Source organism: Narcine bancroftii, chromosome 1, assembly GCF_036971445.1.
Source record: "Narcine bancroftii isolate sNarBan1 chromosome 1, sNarBan1.hap1, whole genome shotgun sequence".
NCBI lineage: Eukaryota > Metazoa > Chordata > Chondrichthyes > Torpediniformes > Narcinidae > Narcine > Narcine bancroftii.
In genome coordinates, this window is record NC_091469.1 from 303,527,327 (window position 1) to 303,542,455 (window position 15,129).

At 39.8% G+C, this 15,129-nt stretch overlaps 2 long non-coding RNA genes across 6 annotated transcripts in view; one reads left to right on the forward strand and one right to left on the reverse strand.

Moving 5' to 3' along the window:
- Nucleotides 1-5,796, reverse strand: part of LOC138747033 (uncharacterized) — a 53,096-nt gene extending 47,300 nt beyond the window's left edge. For both annotated transcript variants that reach the window (XR_011347272.1, XR_011347271.1), the window contains exons 1-2: nt 5,604-5,796; nt 5,373-5,503 (exon numbers count right to left, since the gene is read on the reverse strand). This is a non-coding gene — a long non-coding RNA (uncharacterized lncRNA). The remainder of the gene's footprint in view (nt 1-5,372; nt 5,504-5,603) is intronic.
- Nucleotides 1-15,129, forward strand: part of LOC138747027 (uncharacterized) — a 68,273-nt gene that overhangs the window by 33,588 nt on the left and 19,556 nt on the right. The window contains exon 3 of one of the 4 annotated variants that reach the window (XR_011347267.1): nt 5,621-5,896. The exons of the other annotated variants lie outside the window; for them this stretch is intronic. This is a non-coding gene — a long non-coding RNA (uncharacterized lncRNA). The remainder of the gene's footprint in view (nt 1-5,620; nt 5,897-15,129) is intronic. 4 annotated transcript variants of the gene reach the window in all.

Genomic DNA, 15,129 nt, shown 5'->3' on the forward strand with positions numbered 1-15,129 from the left:
ATAATGCTGTATTTCTGAGTTCAGCGAACAGCAGAAAGTGTTGCATTCATTGGCTGAGATAAGTGACCACTTAAATCATGGCTGAGACACGGGGTGGAATTCTCAAATGTGTTGGTTATGCACTGAAGGTTCAATAGAAAGAGCAAATATTATGTAGGAAGACGGAGTTAGACATTGCTTGGACAACATTAGCCAACAAATATTGACTCAGTAATGCAGACCACAAATGTGCTGGAGAAACAGTAATGCCTGTTAATACTAGACAGATGCTGGAAAATTGAGCAAAATAAGCTGCTGGAGAAAGTCAGCAGATCAAGTAGAATCCGTGTAGATAAATGATCAGTTAATGTTTCGGGTTAGGATCCCCTTATCGAGACTAAAGTGGGAAGGGGAGGGAGAGATCAACAGTAGAGAGGAGTGGATGGGCAAAGAGGTTATGGGGAACAGGACATGAGAGGTGAACTGATCACTGAGATGGTAGAGGGTTAGAAAGAAAAGTCAAGACAAAAGTAAAGAGATAGAGAAGATAGAGATGGGAGTTACTAAAATTTATAAAAATCAACACTCCTGCCATTGGGTTGAAGGCCGTCCAGGATTTTTCCTCTTTTACATTTGAGCTCACCCTGTTAATTGATAAGGGTCGAGGGTGAACGTAACTATGTGGGAAAGGTGAAGGGAATTGAAATGGTTGGTGACTAGATGTTCAAGCTTAGACCCACAGGGAAAGTGCAGGCATTTGATGAAGTGGTCATCTGTATAGAGGAGGCCACACTGAATGAACACAAATTTTGTAATGTTTCAAGGTCTACTATTTCTATCTCTTGTGAAACCACTCCCTTTCTTACTTTTTTTGCCCTAAATATTCCCTTTCCAGTGGTCTCCCCTCTACCTGACTCTCTACCTTTTCCACCTTTGTTCCAAAATCTATGACTGTACATCTAAACACCTTTCCAACATCATTTTCAAATTTGCCAATGACACCACAGTAGTGGGCCAAATGTCAAATATTGATGGGAAAGAATACAAGAATGAGATTGAAAGCCTAGTGGCATGGTGCCAAGATAACTTCTCTCTCAGCATTAATCAGATGAAGGAGATAATCATTGAATTCAAGAGAGGGAGCAGGGTACACACCCATGGCCACATTAATGGTGTTGAAGTGGAAAGTGTAGATACCTTCAAGTTCTTAAGAATAAATGCCTCCAATATCTGGACCTGGAACCAGCATGTTGATGCAACAGCCAAGAAAGTGCACCAAATTTGAAGACTAAGGAAATTGGGCATTAACCATTTGTCCCTCAACAGTTTCTTTAGGTACACCATTGAAAGCATATATGCAGGATGCATCACAACATGGTATGGAAGTTGTTTACTCAAGATGACAAGAAGATACAGAGGATAGTGAATGCAGTTCAGAAAATAGCATAAACCATCCCATGAACTCTATAATGCTCGCTGCCTAGGAAAAGCATCACATCCCAGACACCCTCTCTTCTCCTTCTTCCCATAAGAGTGTGAAAATGTACACCAAAAGGCTTAGACAGTTTCCTCCCTCAGGTATCAGCCTCCAGAAATAACTCCACAACAGTACCATCGTGCTGCTCTTGGTTGCCGCTATTTAATCTTCCTTTCATTGTCATCCTCTCCTCTGTAAATTGTGTTCTCTTCATGACTGTATGAACGACAGCGTTAGCTTGTTAGTCTCTTCGCAGACTAACTCCACTGAGTATTTTGTGACAAATAAACTTAAACTATCACCTATATGGTCCATGGTCACATGAGCTGCCAGACTGAGACCATCTGTAAATTGGAGGAACAGCACCTCATCTTCTGACTGGGCACCCTCCAACCAGATGGCATTAATATCGACTTCCCTGGCTTTTGTTAAAGTCCTCCCCCACCCCTTTCTTCCCCAGTCATCTCTCCTTTCTGTCTCCTTTCACACAGACTTGACCTATTCTCACATAGTCCCTTATATTCAATCTGGATTCCTCCCCCATTGTTTAAATTCTGAGACTTTCGATATATCCTGCTTCTGCCTTTCCTGATTTTTCCTTGAAGTGCTCAGGCCTGAAACGTCGGCAATATATCTTTGTCTCCTTTAGATGCTGAAAAGACCGGCTGAGTTTCTCCTCCACTTCAGTGTGTTTACCTATTTTCCTCTTCCAGATTCTTCCATGCCTTAATTCGGTTACCACTTTCCCTTTCCACTTTAGCCATGATGAAGGATCCCGACCTGTAATGTTGACTGACCTTTTCTATCTAATTTTAAATTCAGAGATACAGCACGATAATAGGCTGTTCCAGCCCATGAGCTCATGCTGCCCAAACGCACCCATGAATGCTGCTTAATTGACTGAGTTCTTCCAGCAGCTCATTGTCTGCTAATACTATCAGGTGAACTTTAATTCCAGTAAATCTTTATCAGTTAGGAAACAAGTTACTTGCTGCAGAAAGGTTCAATTCAGACTTCATTTCTACATTTTCTACACAAGTGCACTTATATGATTTTGAATCAGTGGATTTCTTAATGTTATCCTCAGGCTGGAAAATTTCTCACATCTGGAAAAATATTGAAATCAATTCATTCTGATTTAGAGATGCCCCTGGGAGTTCTGCATTTAAGAGGTTAAAGAATCTCAATTTAATTTCAACATCTTTTATATTGTCAGTTCTATTACACAACAGGGTGCAGAGAGTAGCGCACAGCCATCTGTCCTTTGTATTATTGCCAGTAATATTGAACTTGGCAGGGATGCTCAGTTGTCGAGATAAACATTTGATAGCCTTTAACTCTCTAAGCACTGTACCATGTTTCCACGTGGAAATAATGAGGGTAAGGCATCTGCTTTTATTAAATGACATTGCTTTTTCAGATGTTTCAATGTATTCCTATGAAGTGGTTGAATTTAATCGGAGCCTCTTTTGCAGATGTCACCTTGAAGTGCCAAGTCACAGGTAGAACATAAAATGATATCCATCTCTAAGAGTACTTCAACATGCTTCCTGGAAACAACATTTCTGGAGGAAATGTTACACTTGACAAACTGATCAATCCTGCATTCTCATTTACTTGCATTTTCAAATACTTGATAGCACATTTAGATAATTGAGCTTTAGTTTTGCCAGAATATATGGTTCCTGTAGCAGCAGTTATTCATTGCCAGGAACCAAAATTATGACATTGTGACTAGTTTGGTGGAAACTAGTCAACTGGAAGTTCCAAACAAAAATGAGAGTATTCAGACTTTAAATTAATGACTGCACACTGTACAAGACCAAAACGGAACTGTAGAACGGTAGTCTGGGGCGGCTTTTATATTGACACCCTTTCATTCAGATTTTTGGATAGTAACATCTTTGATCTTTAATTTGTTTAGTCTTTTGCCTTTATGTTGAAAGCACACCCATAAACCAGTTATTTTTCTGGTTCTGTCAACCATCAGACTGGAAAAGAGGATTAGATTCTACTGAGGTCCAAACTAAAATGTGATACCAAAGTTAAATTGCCCCATTGGATATGAAGGAGAATTACATGAGCAGATTAATCTGTGCAATGTGGTAGGTCGATTGTGAACATAAGTTCATTGCCCTCTACCGATATAGCAGCACTCACCACATTTCACCAACAATTTGCTGGTTGTGAAGCTTCTTAGAACAGGAATATGAAAATGCTGCCAATTGCCTGCCCCTTTAGTTTACTTTTCTTCAAGTACATCAGAAATATGTGCTACCTAATTTGAATGAAAAAGTACTGCTTAGTTAGAAACCGTGTGTGTTACGTTTATTTAAGGAGGCATTGTTGATTTTCTTTAAAACTGCCAGCAGGCAATGTACAATTTTTTGGCATTCCTGGGACAGAGTCACCTGATAAATTCATTGGAGTTATTATTACGCCATGCACAATAATCTGAAAATTAGTTAAGTAATTTCAATGTTATTTTTAACAAAATTTTAATCTAAAAATAAATTCCAAGTTCAAGTTAGTTGAAGGGTTTTGTCAATAGTGGAGAGTAAAGAGGGAAAGAAATGCTTCAAAGGATCTAAAAGCTTGGGAGAAGATATATGGTTATGGACATTGCAGAGATCAGGCAGATTTGTATTCTAATGCATTGGAAGGCACAGAGCCAATGAAAGGGACCAAAGGAATAGGTGATGGATAACGGCTATTTAAATGGGATTGGATCTAGGCCATGGTGTCTGAGACAAGAGAAAGTGAAGGAGAGATTATCTGGATGAGAATTAGAGTGATTGTTGGGAAATGGACTGAAATCAAAGAGAGAAGTAAAGGTCAACATTTTCCATGGGAGTAGAATGTAGGATGGCAAATATCTTTAGCAAGTGATCAGAAGCAGTGATGGAGTTAGTGGGTGAACTGCAGATTGGGGGTTATCTCATTCATGGTGCTCAGCTGAAGGGAGCCCAGAAAATCCACAAAAATGGCACTCAAACCATGATAAACCTTCCCGAAATATACCCAATTTGTTTAGTCCTTAACTAAACATTAATAGTCACATGCCTTGGGAAAGCAGAACCACATATTAAAAGATGTAGTCCCACCTTAGTCACGTTTTCTTCTCCACCCTCCTGGATGGTAAATGTACAAAAACAAATACCACTAGATTCAAGACAATTTCTTCTCTCTTATTAGACCACTCATTGGACCTCTTATTCATAAAATCATGATGCCCTTGTCCTGTTTTAACAGAATGTTTTCTCTCTAATTTTATACTCTGAAATTTGTTGTACTTAAGTATGGGACTGAGCATGCAACTTTGTAAGGCACTAGTGTAAGGATTTTAATCGAGAACAAGTTGTCGCCAATCCTCGCTGATTGCGGTCAGATTCAAAATCATATAAGTGCTGAGACCCAGATCCAGAAGTTTAGAGATGCGTTGGCTTGGGACTTTGGTGAAGAATGCAGGGCTGTGATCAATAACAGGTGTTCTAGGGCTGTGTGCAGATTTAGGGGAATGACTGTTGTGGATCTGTTGCAATGGTAGGCAAATTGTCGTGGATTAAGGTGGTCTTCCAGGTTGGAGTTAATTTGGCCATGAGCAGTCTGTCGCAACGCTTTGTGCTGATGGACATCAGTACCATGGAGGTATGTTTTCCTGCATTTCTTGGCACTGGAATGGTCTTCTTGAAGTAGGAAGGAACTATAGAATGTAGTAGGGAGAGATTAAAGATGTCCCTGAATCCTCCTGTGACCTGGTTCATGCAGTTTCTTAGGAGATGGCCAGGGATTCCATCCAAGTGAGTTACTCTCCGTGGGTTCACCCTAAGAAAAATCAATCTGGTCTACAACAGTGACCATGAGTACAGTTGTGCATGAGAGTATCAGAGTATCATGGCAGGTAGCAAAGACTCACCGACTATCTGCTCAAAGTGAATGCCTTGAGTTCATCAGGGAGAGCTGAATTGTAGCTCATGCTACGTCTGGGACTTTAGCTTGGCCTAGTGTTGCCTCGTGACATCCCAGACTGAAAATGTTACCTGACCACTTGAGAAAACAAAGAGCGAGAAATATCTGTAACTGCCCTTTAATAATAGATTCAAGTGATATTGGGTTGATGAGTCAATTATTCTGTATTTACTCTCACCTTCTTCAAATCCCAAGGAGGAGGCAGAACATTGCCACCTAGAATTGAGAGCCTTGTATAGTTTCGCTAAATTCTATATTGTGGTCGGTGAGCTATGCAGCAAGCAAAAGAAAAACCACATGGAAGCTGTGAGTGAGCTGAACCAACCAATTGATTTTACTGGAACTCTCCAAGATCTTATCAGCATGACCCCCATGACTCTCTCCCCCCCACCCCACCCCCCGCCAAATCAGGACCATTGTGACATCAGAGCAAGTGCAAGCCTGCACCTCCATAACTCAGTTCGCTTGCAGGTCAGTGCAGACCACTACATTATTACCAATGTTTTGCTCAATTTTATTTTGGTCTTCAACATTTATTTTAAATCAGTCATTCTTTTAAAGTTTCTGATATATTTTAAGAACCTTTTAGACATAGATACTAAACATTTCTGTGTTCAACATTAAAACGTTGGTTCTGTATTTTTACCTTTACTATATAAAGGACACTGCTTGACCTACCGAGTTTCTCCAGCTTTGTATTTTTACTTCAACCACGGTATCTACAGATTTTCATGATTTACTTCATAATTATGTTATAGTTTGTCCAGCTGTAAGATGTTTCAGAAGTACACAGGGCTTCAATAACCTGAAGATAGAAATATTGGCAATGTTTGATCAAGACACCTATTCTTTGTCTGATTTCTGTCCAAGAAGTATTTTATTTTCTGATGAATTTATTCACCATCACTGGTGGGTAAATACTTTTTTTTAAAAAAAACCTAATATCAGCCACAAAATTTATACCTAAAAGCATTATTTCTGCCTTCCTCTTTTGTCATGATGAAAAGGATTTGCATATGATGCTAATGTCCTATCTAACCAAATAATTGTGAAATTGATCAAAAATATATTATTAACAATGTTTTGCATTATCAATGAGTTTTGAACATACCAGCACTTTAGGAGACAGCTCTGAAAATTTCAGGATTTGCCAGCATTTTGCAACGTTCCTTTCAATGGACTACCAGAGGCTTTATTCAAAGGACCTTGAACTAAATTATGCCTTTTTAGAACCATCTGGTCAAACATACCTTGAAATTTAAGATATACAAGTATTATCACAAAGTTAGCATTCTTCACTTTTACTTTTTCAACCTTCTGAGATGAATTTGTCTTGTACAATCTATATATTTTTTTTACTCTAATCTTGCCACTATTGTGGTTGATATTACTTTTCAGAGGGCGTCCAATCTTCAGAGACATGATCATTTTTCCTCGATGGTTTTCTAGAACACTTTATGGACATGATCAAATTCTTGCAGAACGTGACAGTGTAGTGTCCTGGGAAAAAGTGTGGGATAAAAACATTGACTGGAATAAACATCGAAGTTCTGACCCAAAGTCAATGCTATTTGATTTTGACTGTCCAAAAATGTGAATAAATAGGCCTAACATCCAAGATGTCCTCCTTCTCTAAAAAAAATTGGTTCCCCTCTACCACCATTAACTCTGCTCTCATACTCCTATCCTCCATTACCCACACAACAAGGAGAGGATTCTCCTGGTCCTCACCCAGCATCCCATCAGACTCCGCAGCCAACATATCATCCTCCGCCATTTTTGACACCTACGTGATCCCACTGCCAACTGTATCGTCCCATCTCCTCTCTGCCTTATGAAAGCACTGCTTGCTCGGCAACTCCCTCGTCCACTACTCCCTTACAACCAATTGCCCTCTTGGCACCTTCCCCTATGACCGTAGGATTTAAGCTACTTGCGTCCTCCATCACCACAATTCAGGGCCCTAAACAGTTCTTGCAAGTGAAGCAGAACCACTTGTGAATCTACAATGTTCATCTACTACATCCGGTGCTCCTGTTGTTGTGGAAAGAATCTCAGACACAGAGGAATGCTGCTTATAGAAAGCCTTTGTTTTAAAACGTGATACCACCAAGAGAGTCTGTCTCCTAAAAGCATAGCTCTGAGTATCTCCTGAGTAAAAGAGACCACAAACGTATAATCAGAAAACAAAAGAGAAAACAGTGGAAGGCAAAGGAATGAGGAGGCATTATATCATGCCTCAGGCAGTAAGCAATTAGAAGGCCACTTCCCCTGATCATCTAAACAAGGTGACAACAGCCCCATCTCCCAACTGGCAGCGTCAATGGCCTTACATTTTATCCCAGTCAGCCTGAGGCTACGGCTTTGTATACGGCTTACACATCCCTTTGTTATTTGTTATTTGTTAAGACTGTGAACCCATCCTGCCAGGAAAAGTGTTTTAAATGTCAGCAATCAACGCTGGAAGATATGGAAGGAATGATTTTTACCTCTACACCGGAGAGCTAAACACAGACCAGGGGATTGCTTAATTGAGCATCTCGGCACTGTCCATTTCAAAAGCGGGGATCTCCTTTGCTGACATGTCTGTCCATGGTCTCACGCACTGCTAAACTGAGACCACCCACAAACTGAAGTAACCACACCACATATTCTGTTCCAACACCCTCCAACCGGATGGCATTAAGATCAACTATCCCGGTTTCTGTTGCATCCCCCATTTTCCGTGTCTCCTTGCTTCTATGTTTGCCTTTCTCTTCCCTTTTCCTCAGCTCTGCATTCACAAAGCCAAACCACCCTCCCCCAATAAATTCCTGTCTCCTGTCCTATCCATATCCAATTAGCACATTTTGTCTGTTGGTCTGTATGCCTGCATTTGTCATCTCTTCCCTTCTCCCCAGCCTTTTAATTCAGATGCCTGCCTGGCTTTTTTCCTCATACCTTGAAGAAGGTCTCAGGCTCGAAATGCCGATTATATTTCTTTACCTCCTATGGACACTGTGAGACCTGCTGAGTTCCTCCAGCATTTCTGTGCCTTTCTTCTTTCTTTTTTCTTTTCTTTGGCTTGGCTTCATGGACGAAGATGTATGGAGGGGTATGTCCATGTCTGCTGCAGGCTCATTGGTGACTGACAAGTCCGATGCGGGACAGGCAGGCATGGTTGCAGCGGTTGCAAGAGAAAATTGGTGGGTTGGGTTTGGGTGTTGGGTTTTTCCTCCTTTGTCTTTTGTCAGTGAATTGGGCTCTGCGGTCTTCTTCAAAGGAGGTTGCTGCCCGCCGAACTGTCAACATTAACGACCAAAGCCATCTATTACTCTAGGTTTAGGGTGTTTTCAGGAAGCAAATGAAACACGCATATCAAACATGCATCACACATTAACAGAATCCTCCATGCAAATGTGTAAGTGAGTGAGCCTCACTCTTCTCCACAGCATGAGGCAGGTTAATGAACTTAAAATATGGTGATTAGAATAAGTGGAAGGACTTCATTTTATTCCTTTGTAATAGATTTCAAGATTTTCTCAAATGTTTCTGTCAGGCCTATTATTTCCATGAGGATGCTTCAGAATATTCTTTTTGAAATTGATTCAGCATAAGCCATTTTGTCATCTTTTGGACCTGCTTTTGAAATTAATGGACTGTGGGGAAAAAAAAATCAGACAAGTTCTACCTGTTTCCACCTCATTTAATTCAGTAAATCTTGGATCTAATCCACGTTATGCTGTTACATTATGAATATTCAAAGCCTCAGAAAAATTTTAATGGCCATGCTGCTACTAATCTGATGTTCTTCAAGAACCTGGGCTCATATTCATAATATATAATTACCAGATATGTCAGACCAGTCCTTTCTGCAATGATAAAAGCAATTTGATATCCTTGGCCATCTTTTCAACAAAGAATGCATTTAGCATTTATTTGTATTCTTTGTACTTCCTCAGGGTATTGAAAGAGGGGAGAAATTCCAGAAGGTCCCAGGATTTTAGTGCAAATTAAGATAGAGTTTAGAGCTAAAATTTCCGAGAGAGAGACTCACTTAGACTGGTTGGGAATTGAAAAGTCTAGAAGTAAAAAAATCCAGGAACATGCAAAATGCATCTGTTTTGAAGTTTAGACAACTAGAATTTCAAGCTTTTATTATCCATCCTTAATAGCTCTGGAGCAGGTGAAAGAAAGCCAACCACTTGAATAATTGCAGTCCTGCTGATGAGATCAGACTTTTTTCCACGCATAATATGGTGAAGGAGAGAGCTCCTGGATTTAGATCCAGTACAGGTGAAAGAACAGTAATATACTGTATTTCGAAGTCAAGATGACATGCAACTTGTGGTTGAGGTTAAGCATTTTGGAAATGGCATTGGAGCAACCTAGTTAATTAAATGCATTGCATTTTGGAAATGGCACTCAATGCAACCACAGGGCACAGAGGGAATAAAGGTTTGGAACAGTGGATGGGGTTCTCATTGTGCATGCTAGATGATGTCAAGCTTTCTTGTGTGTTGCTAAAACTGCATTCATCCAGGTATCTTCTGCCATGTTCCTGATTTATGACTTATAAATGTAGAAAAGCATTCAAAGTCTTAGGAGGCAAGTTATTTTTCACGTTTTTTTTTTAAACCAATAATTTTATAGAGGGATTAATTCAGAAAAAAAAAAACGCACACATACAATTATGGCCATTTGAGTATCTAACACCGAAGTGTCATTCTCCCAAAATATGTTCAGATGGAGTGGCTGTGGTGTCAAAGCAGGTGCTTCATAGGTTTTGACATACCGGAGGCAATCAATGTCAAAATAATGTTGCAAACAAAGCAGACTATGAAGCTAGAAATGAAAAAAATATTTATAGCTGGCAGATTTAGAGAGTCTTTTAAATTATCATTTTACAGGTGTAAGATTTTGACATGTCATAATTAACAAATAAACAAAAGATCTCCTTTCCATCATACTGATCTTACCCAGGTGTGTTTGGAAATGTTCTGCCTTGTGAAAAAACAATTGATTACAGCAACATCTGAATAAGGTTTAAGTACCGACAATAGAGCAGTGTTCAATCAGTATGTTGCTTTTCAAGAACAAAAATTCCACAACCAAAATTCTTTGAGTGCATTCTCCATTATATCCAGTCAACTAATTCAAAGTCCACAGATGCATTGGCCAATGAATGGTAGATATTTTTCTTTGGATCAATCTGTGACGAAAGGATCAGGAATCATTGATAAAATTTTACACTGGAAGAAGCTCTACAATTGGTGATACACAAATGAATCATGTTGTTATCATTGAAGAATCTGGCCAGCAGCTTGTAAGGAGAAAGAAGTCTCCAAATAGTCCAAATCCTAATCAGCATTTCCAGGACTTTAATTTTTTTTTCTTCCTATTTGCATCGTCTAGAATTGTGTACATTTAAATGGTGACAGGCAGTTTATGTGAATGAAGATGGTGATAAATTAAGGAAATGACAGCCTGGTGTTCTAGAAATATGAATATTCTGCAAAGAAGGGAATGAATCATTCAGCTCATCAAATGGACTAGTTTACCTTGGGCAATAATAGAAAGCCTGCCTTTGTAGTGTCCTTAGAATTTCCCGCTATGGTTCAGAAAAGTACAATAAAAAATTGGACTAAACACTGCTAACTCAATGTGTTCGATGCAGCAGATGTCTCATTTGATTCCATCCAATGAAGCACAATAACTTAGCATGACACAGTCTGAATACAGATTGAAAATGTCTCGACATCTAAATGTTAAATATTCCTAAGTGAGGTGTTCATGAGCTTTACGTGGGAGTCAACTTCCCACATCACAGGTCAAGCCTCATGGCAACTGGCAGGCACTGATTAGATTCTCACTGTGAAAAAATGCTCGACAAGAGATTCATAAGCCATCATCTTTCTAATCATTACTGATGCTCTCCATTTAATACTGTCTTTGACACTTGGAGTTTTGGTCACAGCACGTCTGCTCTTGACAGCAGCAACATTTTTCCAATATCATTAAGTGTGTTTGTGATTTGACTTGTCCCCTTTCACCTCTCTGTGATACTGTTCTCTTGAAGAAACTGGATAAAACTCTGAGGATCATTAATTCTTAGTCTAGAATCTGTCTTGGGGGAAATAATAGTACCAGGTACAGGGCTATTCTTCTACTTAACTTGAATATATTTCATTTCATGCCTTTTGGTTAAATTACATTCTTCTCTATTAACTTGTTCCTTTTCCTTTATACATGAGGCACCACACTCATTGTATGTGCTAACTCCTCCTGCAATAACTCACACTGGTGGTTGTGCGATCAGGAGTCGAGGTCTCTCTCCAGATTATATGAGAATGAAACTCTGATGCAATTCAGTCGGGAGCAAGAAATGTGACCTAAGCACCATCCACCTCTGATCATATAATTGTCAACCCCTATTTATGGTGAGTAATTTTAAAAGGAAATACATGCAGGTTAAACAATCAATCTTTGGAATCTGCCCCATGCCTTTATATTTAAAAAAAACTAACCTCCAAAATTGATCTTCAAAAATTCCCAACTTTCCAAGCAGATGGATGACCAGATCTTACTTTCCAGATCTCAAAGTCTCCCCATGAGAGGAAATTTGATGGAATAAAGTTGAGTTGAGCAAGGAATATCAACCATCCTCTGTGTTGAAACACACTTCATGCTGTTGAGCACAAAGTGACAAAATCAATGTAGGTGAATCATTAGGGGTCGCCAGGTGGTTGCACAAATCACAACACAGGACAATGAAGATTTTGCTTCTTGAACACTTTTGGGTGTATTTTATGGATTTTAGGCAGCTGATCATGAAATTCACTTTAAAATGTTCCTATCACATACTTTTTTTTAAAAGAAACCTATTTTTGTGATTTCCTGTCATACGTTAAGCCTGCTTCAAGCAAACAAAACCATTAAAATGCAAAATATCATTGAAAATTCATTTTCTGCATTTGACCTTGGACTCTTTCCCTGCTGATCTTGGTGCAGTCAGTGACGAACACGGCGAAAGGTATCACCAGGACTTTGCGACCATGGCAAAGCGGTATCGGGGAAAATGGTATTCATCAATGCTGATAGACACTGACACGAGAGCCATCAGATGCTGAGTAAAAATGAAAATCAGCGGCAAAACATTTTTAAGTCCATTGAACTAACACCATGTTTATTTTGAGATTAGATGTGCTAAATTCAATAAAAGTTAATATAATGTTTCTCTAACTTCCTATATTATAAAACAAATCTGAAATCATCTTGGTGAAGTTATCTATCATAATCCCCATTTTCTTTTCAGGAAGCAAGCCTTTCGGAAAAAAAAAATTGTTGTACAATGTAATTAGAGTGGAGATCATAATCAACTTCCCAACTTCGTATGTGCTAACTCCTCCCACAATAATTCACACTGGCGACTGTGCGATCAGGAGTCGAGGTCTGTCTCCAGATTGTATCTGGAGACACTCATAATCTACTTTCATGTGATATAGCAAAATACTTCAAGGTCATGATGAATTTTGAAAAATACACACAATCATATGAAACATTCTCAGGTCTGAAGGAGCACAGTGTGAAGTTGTCTCTGAAATGGTGCATTAAGCACAGCTAATTTAAAAATAAAAGGTGTTCATTGTAGTGTACAGCTGCTTTGACACAATCCTGCTCAGGCACAGCATGAGATTAATACAGACTAAAAATCACCACAGGCATGCCAAGGGGTTAAAGGTGAGGCTTACATAAATTAATTTCTGGTTAATTTACCACTTGAAAAGCAAAGCACTTTCTTGTGTTGCCTTAAATTAAAGGGATGCAAATGATTACATCTGATGCTCACACATTTACAGTTCCACCATCAGATTTATCTGGACGTCACCAAAGCCGGGAAGATGGGGTTTAATCTATTTTTGATTATCTAAGCTTCAATGATACTGGCGCTAAACCATAATCGTTTCCCCCTTAAAACATCAAATTATTCAAAAGCAGTTGTGAAAGAAGCACGAGATGGTTTGCACTCTGTCAGACAAGTTAAAATGGGACTGGCATATTTCCAGTTGGTAGCTGCACAAATCCAGCACTGTTACCAAACATTGCTGATCTGTAGTGTGATAGGTTAGCAGTCCACATGACAGACACACCAAGCTGCATTAAAGATTTCCAGAAGTGAAGGAAAACATAAATCAAAAAAGGTCATGATAATCATCAATTTGGGTGGCCAGTCCCCCAGGTGATCCACTGCCCTGGAGGCCAGCTACAAGTGTGGAGGGAAAAGTTAAAACTTATCTTTCATAGAGCAGCCCTAAAAAGCTGCTCCTGCGCTGCATTTATATTCAGAAGCATCTCGTAGCGCCCTCCGACTCCAATGGAGGCAGGGCGACCAGTCCTGTAGTGCCTCCTGTCATAAATACGTGGCAGAGCAATGGCTATCTTCCATACCCATAATCCTCCCACGCAGCTGGAACTGTTCTGTTTCCTAGATTATGGGTAGGGTAGATGGCTATTACTCTACTGTGATTTGAGCTGCAGAGAGCAGCCCAGTGAGGTTGTCACAGCCCACACTGGCTTCCCCCGGATGGCCCATGTCGGCCCCCCATGGCTCCTGCCAGCCCCCACTGTCCCAACAGCTCCCACCTGCTGCCCCTGCCTGAGGGGGTTATGGGAGAGGGTTGAATGGGGAGGTGGGTCACGGCATCATCAGCCCATCCATAACCAGCCGCTTGCAGCGGCTGTACATTCAAGCCAGGCAGTGGAGCGCTGCGCTCACTGATTATCCTTCCCCGAGAAGGGTTGGATTCAGTGCCTCAGAGCCGGCCACGACACATTCAGGAAGTTAAGTCTCTTGGTGCAAGGGCAGAGAACCACTGCCTATACAGTCGGACATTTTACTTGCATAAGAGGGCCTACAGTTGATGTCCTTGCACCATGTACATTGCTCAGTGAAACACTGAAGTAGAGTAAAGTAAAAGGCTGAAAACAATGATGGAAACAGTAAAAATGAATGCAAAATACTTGGACCTGTTGCAAACACTTGACAACAATGTTTTTGAAATGGTTTGCTTCCTTAAAAAAAAAAGTAGGGATTGTGATAGACAATTTCAAGATGAACTGAAAGATAATTTCAGATTTGCTGTATCACGTAGGAAGCTAGAGAAAAAATAACTTTTACTAAATTTAACATGTTTAATTGCATTATGATGCTAACATATTGGGATAGTTCAATTGACCTAAAAATGTTTTGCCACTAATTTTGTTTTGTACTCAGCGTCTGAGGCCTCTCACGTCATTGTCCAACAATAGTCAGCCAGCATTGATGGATTCCAGTTGCCCTGACATCGGTTTTCCATGGTCGCAATGTCCTAGTGAAACCTTTCCCCATGTTGATCACTGACTGCACCAAGATCAGTAGGGACCAAGTCCAACTGCAAATGCAGGAAATGTATTTTCAATGATGTTGCACTTCATGCTGAGCAATAGTAAAATATGGCAGGAAATCAGAAAATATTGTTATATTTAAAACACCATAGATGATAGGAAAATATTGTGATCAGCAGTCCCAAAATCCATAAAATACACCAACAAAAATCTCAGGGTTGTATGTGATGTCATGTATGTACTTTGAGAATAAATGTGAAATCTGAAACTGAAAGTGTTTAGGAAACAAAATTTTCATTGTCCAGTGATATGAGACTAATGGATATTTTGATCAATGCATA